Source organism: Tiliqua scincoides, chromosome 3 (genome assembly GCF_035046505.1).
Source record: "Tiliqua scincoides isolate rTilSci1 chromosome 3, rTilSci1.hap2, whole genome shotgun sequence".
Taxonomy (NCBI): Eukaryota; Metazoa; Chordata; class Lepidosauria; order Squamata; family Scincidae; genus Tiliqua; species Tiliqua scincoides.
The window spans coordinates 16,225,013-16,231,317 of NC_089823.1; the positions used below are offsets into that span (position 1 = coordinate 16,225,013).

The 6,305-nt window shown below is 44.1% G+C and overlaps 1 pseudogene; it reads left to right on the plus strand.

The window, feature by feature from the left end:
• Positions 1–4,542: 4,542 nt before the first annotated feature.
• On the plus strand, positions 4,543–4,662 carry LOC136646941 (5S ribosomal RNA; annotated as a pseudogene).
• The last annotated feature ends 1,643 nt before the right edge of the window (positions 4,663–6,305 follow it).

Below are 6,305 nucleotides of genomic sequence, written 5' to 3' on the forward strand. Positions count from 1 at the left end.
CCATTCCATAAGAGCACCTGACTTAGGTTCTGCGGCGGCAACATTTTGACTTCTCACTGGTGTAGCCACAGCTGGCTCAGAACCAGCGAAGGAGTTTCTTCAGCTGGCAAGGTGCCGGCTTCTCTAAATTTATCCAGATTACACAAATGGCAGGACCCCATGACCTACTGAGCCAAAAGCATGGTGTCTAACTTGCTGTTTAATATGCATGAAATGTACTGTGGGTGCTAGGAAAAAGATCTGATACTCTTAAGGGGGGGAGAGAAAAGTGAAACAGAAAATTAGTATGTTTTGTTCTGTGCGCAGCCATTTAAAACTCATGCTTTCTGGGTGGGGCTAGTCGTGAAGCTCTACACGAATGTGATGGGACAAGAGGGAGAAATAAATGTAACTCAAAAACTGTGAAAGTGTTATTAGTTGGCAATGATACTTAAAAAAAATTATTAGTCACATCATGCCCTTCTTCCAAGGAGTGACATATAAGGTTCACCCCCTTTACTGCCCAATCCCATTGGACATTTAAGATGGCAGAACATGAATTCCACCATCGTAAATGCCTCTGCAGTGCTATAAATGGTGTGCTGCTGCTGAGCACATTGTCGCTGCTGGTGCACATGTCCAGCAGCTCCATACTCCTGCCACCTGGCCTGCCCCCACTCCATAAACCTGGCCTGTCCCAAAGCAGAGCAGGGGTGTGTGTCATGGGTGGTTTGGGGAAGGGAGGGAGAAGGGCAGGGAAGGGTTTGGTAGTGGAGGGGGAGGATCTCAGTGGCAGTTGCACATGCTGGATCCTAGTTCCCTTTCTTGGCCCAGACCTAACTTCTTCCTCTCCTCCGGCTTACGTTACTGGCATAGGTCCAAGGAGACCCAATGGCAATCAGGCAGGCTTCCAGGAGGTAAGTAAAGGTTATTTTTACATACCACTTACTGGGTGGCCATTTGTGCCCCCCCCCCGCACTATAGCATGCAGTGCATGTTCCATCAGCAAGGGGATTGGATTGGGCTGTTATTCTTACAAAAACTACGTGCGAGGTGTGTTAGTTGTTGTTAGTCTGAAAGACACTGTTGTTGTTAGTCTGAAAGATCATGCTTGGTGCAGGTTACCCAAAGAGTATCATATCTGAATGGAGATCTGAACCTTGGTCTCCATATATCTAGTCCAGGGGTGCCCAAACCTGGGGCCACTTGCTGCCTTCGAGGCCTCTCAATGCGACCCTCAGGGAGCCCCCAGTCTCCAATGAGCCTCTGGCCCTCTGGAGATTTGTTGGAGCCCACACTGGCCCGACGCAACTGCTCTCAGCGTGAGGGTGACTGTTTGACCTCTCACGTGAGCTGTGGGATGAGGGCTTCCTCCACTGCTTGCTGTTTCACGTCTGTGATGCAGTAGCACCAGCAAAGGAAAGGCCAGCCTTGCTTTGTGCAAGGCCTTTTGTAGGCCTTGAACTATTTCAAGACCTTCATTCATTCATATAATTTCATCTTTAATATATTCATTTATGTAAACTTATGTAAATGTATTCAAATTTTAAATGTAAATTAATTCTTTTTTCCCCAGCCCCCCAACACACTGTCAGAGAGACAATGTGGCCCTCCTGCCAAAAACTTTGGACACCCCTGATCTAGTCCACTAACTAGATAACCATCTCCATGTAACTAGTCAAGTAACCACAAGAATGTTTTATTTCCCTCAGAATACCAGATTCACCAGGATGCAGGTCTCTTGTTGTCTTGTGTGCTTCCTGAGTCATCTGGTGGGTCACTGTGAGATACAGGAAGCTGGATTAGAAAGGTTTGTGGCATGATTCAGCAGGGCTCTTCTTCTTATGTTCTTACGGACCAGATTTGAGGCTGCTTTGAATGACTTATAATGCCAGAGGACAATCACACCTTTGCTTATTTCTTGGTGTCAAGGCGGAATTTGTTTGCTTAGCTTCAAATGTGGTGATTATTATTTTTTTAACTCTCCCAAATTAACATATTTTACACTTATACCATAGTCTTTTGAGACTGAAGGTTGCCAACCACACATGGAACAATGTTCAGTGCATTAGCTGGTATAGATCCTTAGATGTTTTGGGAGTAGGAGAAAGCTGAAGGGGGGGGGGGAAATGACCTTTGTATTTGTCACCTCAGCAAATCATGTTGTTCCACTGGCCCAGTGATGCGTAGAGATGGAAATAACGAAGATGAGTACAATAGACTTTCCCACAGACTGAGTTTTCCAGGTCATTTAATTCTCTCTTGTGTCTTGAGAGCCTTTTTCCAACAGAGTTAATGATAACAGATTGTCAGATTATTCTGTTCATGGTGACCTGTTTGGCAACGTACCAGCAATTCTATCTATACAAAGCTATGAGTGAAAGGATTATGGGGGGAAATGACTTTCAGTGACTGCTAAAGTATACCCACCCACTGAGGTTTTTGTTTTTTTTTTTAAAAAAAAAAACTAAAATAAAATAAGTAATCTGTCCAGTTTGTATGAAATGTTGAATACCTGGTTAGGACATTATAGGCTACCGTTGCACAAATCCCTCTTGAGAAGCATTGTGGGTCTTGCGAAACCTTGTTTGGCTTTTCTCGTAATTCCTAAATTCTGAGGACAAACTCCAGCTCACTTCACATGGTTCACTGATTGGAAGTATCGCCAAAAGTAACTGGTGATGACATCACCAGTTACTTCTGGGTTGGGAGGCCAGACATGACGCGACAAAAATTGAGCAGAGGCTAAGGAAGGGCAGGAGGGTTCTTTCAAGCTCTTGAAAACTGTGTACTGGAGCTCGGCACACCAAGGTGAGCTTCCTACCACGGTTTGACATGTCGCATCACGGTCTTGCTGCTGGGCGGTAGGTGTCTGGGGGTGCTACACATACCACTGGACATCACCTCACTTACTACTGGTGGTACATGTACTACTGGTTGAGAAATGCTGGTGCAATTCATCGACCAGGAGATTTTTTTTAAATGTGGGGGTACTTTCAAATCAAGACAAGCCAGAATGCATGTGTGTCTGCTAGTTGTGAGAAGCCTGTGCCATGGTGCTCTCTAAATATATTGGGAACTCTTAGAGCAAATCTACATATGCAGCAGAATCATATGGCGCATAACTTTTTCCTGGACTGTAATATCAGGGCTGATCCAAGAGCTCCTGGTGCAAAACACTAATGCCAAATGGATTATCAGCTGATGTAGCAGCCTCTGCTGGTTGCTCTCCCTGGATTGGAAGAGAAGGATGGAGCAGAACAAGAAGAATGGAGGGCAGTGGTGTACTAGAGATGCTCTAGCCCATCCCTCTGCCCTCTTGCACAACACCAGAGCCAGGGGACATCCACTAAAATTGAGTGTTAGGAGAGTTAGACAAAAGAAAATACAGGTATAACCTAATTATCCATGGATTTTTTTTTCACCCACAGTTTATCTCAATGTGATGAGAAGTGCCCTTTAAATTAAATGGAAAAAGTTGTTTAACAATAGCCTCATTAATGTGAGAGAGGGCAACTGGCTGACAATCCCTCAATCATTCTCTCTCCAGACACTTAGAACAGCTTCTCTCCAAGGTAAGCGACCCCCCCCCTTGAGCACGTGAAAGACAGATAATCACTTTGCATTCTTTCCAAGCACTGCACTCTGGGCGAAGGGAGAGGTCACCAGGATGCAGGTCTCTTGTTATTTGGTGTGCTCCCTGGGGCATTTGGTGGGCCACTGTGAGATACAGGAAGCTGGACTAGATGGGCCTATGGCCTGATCCAGTGGGGCTGTTCTTATGTTCTTATGTCACTGGCTTGTAGTGAAGCCTTTTTAAGTACCTGGAGAGAGACTGATTGATGGTCAGCCTAATGACTCTGTCTTACATCACAAAGCCAGCAAGGCTATTTTTAAATTGCCTAGCAAAGGGACATTGTTTTTTAACAAAGAGACTTGTGTGCTCCCTGAGGCTGCTGTGGGCTGCTGTGAAATACAGGAGACTGAATTAAATGTGCTTTTGGCCTGATCCAGCAGGGGTCTTCTTATGTTCTTATGTTCCCACTTTCTCCTCTCCTCTGCCACCCTTTTTCCTTTACCAATCCAGGGAGTGAGAGAAAAGGGAGTAGCGTTGGAGGCATGTGAGCAAACTTCTGTGCCAATCTGCTGCCTGAGGCAATAGCCTCAGTTGGGCTCATAGGTGGGTCGATTCTGTGTGTTATTCAGACTGCAAGGGAATGGGTTGCACATTTGCTCTCACTCCCTCTAGCCTCTGGTATTCAGAGAAGAAAACTTAATATGTACACGAAGTCACAATCCTGCTCTTTATATTGGTCTCTTTATTTATGGAACACATGTTCACTTTTCACCATGAACAGTCTCAAGGGAGTGTACAATAATAAAACAAAAAAATATAATCACAGCCAGCAGGTAAAAGAATACAGAGGAGAGTAAACATAAGGAAAAGCAAATAAAAAGCTATTAAAAGAATCTCTCTTACCATGCGCAAGAAAACAGACTTGATTTTGCTGTTACTTAAAGGTGATGCCAAGTGATGATGGATAAGGAGAGACCTGTAACTTGGGTGGCAGCAACTGTTACCCTGCACATGCCCGATCTCGTCTGATCTCGGAAGCTAAGCAGGGTCAGGCCTGGTTAGTACTTGGATGGGAGACTGCCTGGGAATACCGGGTGCTGTAGGCTTATACCATAGTCTTTCGAGACTGAAGGTTGCCAACCATGATAACTTGGGTGCCATCACAGAACAGGCCCTGCTTCCCAGCTAACCCCCCCCCCCTAAAAAAAAGAGCCTCTGAAGATTTTAGTTGGCAGCAGGGATGTGTTGGAGTCACTGTGTCCGAGTCACAAGTTGAGTCACAAGTTACTGACTCCCTGACTCAACCATTTGGGGCCATTAGGGTTGTGAGCTGCACACAGCTCTCTTGACATGCAATGTGCGGGTCGTGGAAATCCGTTGGTTGAGCTTCTTGCAACACAATTAATATAAAAGGTCCATAAAAAAATTTCAATCTTTATAATTATTTACTGGGTATGAACTGAGAGGCCAAGAGATTAGACGGCGAGTTTAATATCCATGGTGAGTAAATATGTTTAAGAATTTAAATGCTTCTTAAATATTATGGCTCGCAAACATCTTTCTTGTGGCTCTCTAACATCTGAAGTTTATTGCTTGTGGCTCTTGCGTTAAGCAAGTTTGACCACTCATGCCATAGATGATGAGCTGGCATTCTGATGCCAGCTGTCTTATTTTAGTCCCTAAAGACTGTCCCACAGAACAGTCTATTTAAATAACGTAGTTTTTTGTAAACACAACTACTTTTCATTACAGCTAAGAGAGGGACTGTGTGAGCAGTTATAGATACTGCCAAACCTGAAGTAAGAATAGATTATGAGAAATTCTTCATTTGTCATATTGAATTTCAGATGACAGGAGGCCCATGTATGTATTGTCTCACTGTCTGTAGGAATTTCACACTGTCTGGCTGCCTTTTCTCTGAAGTAGGTACCAGCAATGGCCTCTTACCCTAAATGTATGGAGCTGTGCCAACCTAAAACCAATGCCCATTCAACAACAACAACAACCAGGCTTCGGATATGTTGTGGAAGGGCTGACGGAATACTCCACCCGGTGCATTGCTTACCTTCTGCAGCTCGGTGACCTGGAAGTTCAAGGGTGACATCATCGTAGGCAAGAAATAGGGCCTTCTCAGTAGTGGCACCAACATTATGGAACTCCCTTCCCCTTGACGTGAGAATGGCTCCCTCTCTTGAGACTTTTCGGTGAGACCTGAAGACATTTTTGTTTAAAGAAGCCTTCTGAGTGCATGGCCTTTTTAAACATCTTTTCTGTATCTTTTTAGTATTTTTACAGGCCTGATTCCTCTGATTTGCTAAGTTTTACTCTTTTTATCTGACTTTTTATCTGACTATGGTTTTTATGGGTATATGTTAATGTGTTTTTAATGTTTTTATTTGTGGTTAAATTATGTTTTTAATCTGTTTTTAATATGTTGTGAGCCGCCCTGGGTCCCTTTGGGGAGAAGGGTGGGATATAAATAAAGTTTATTATTATTATTATTATTATTATTATTATTATTATTATTATTATTATTATCGTATGACCCCCAACCTACTGCATTGCATTAAATACAATGGACCACCAGATCACCTCAGTTTGGAAATCATGGGGTCCTGTCACTTTATGTTCTCACTGACAAGTGGTGAAAGCATGATCATGGGTGGGTGTCGGAGGCGGCTGGACCCCAAGATCGCCAAATGACTAGAGATGTGGCCCCACACCACCCTCTTCTGGCTGGTACCTGGGG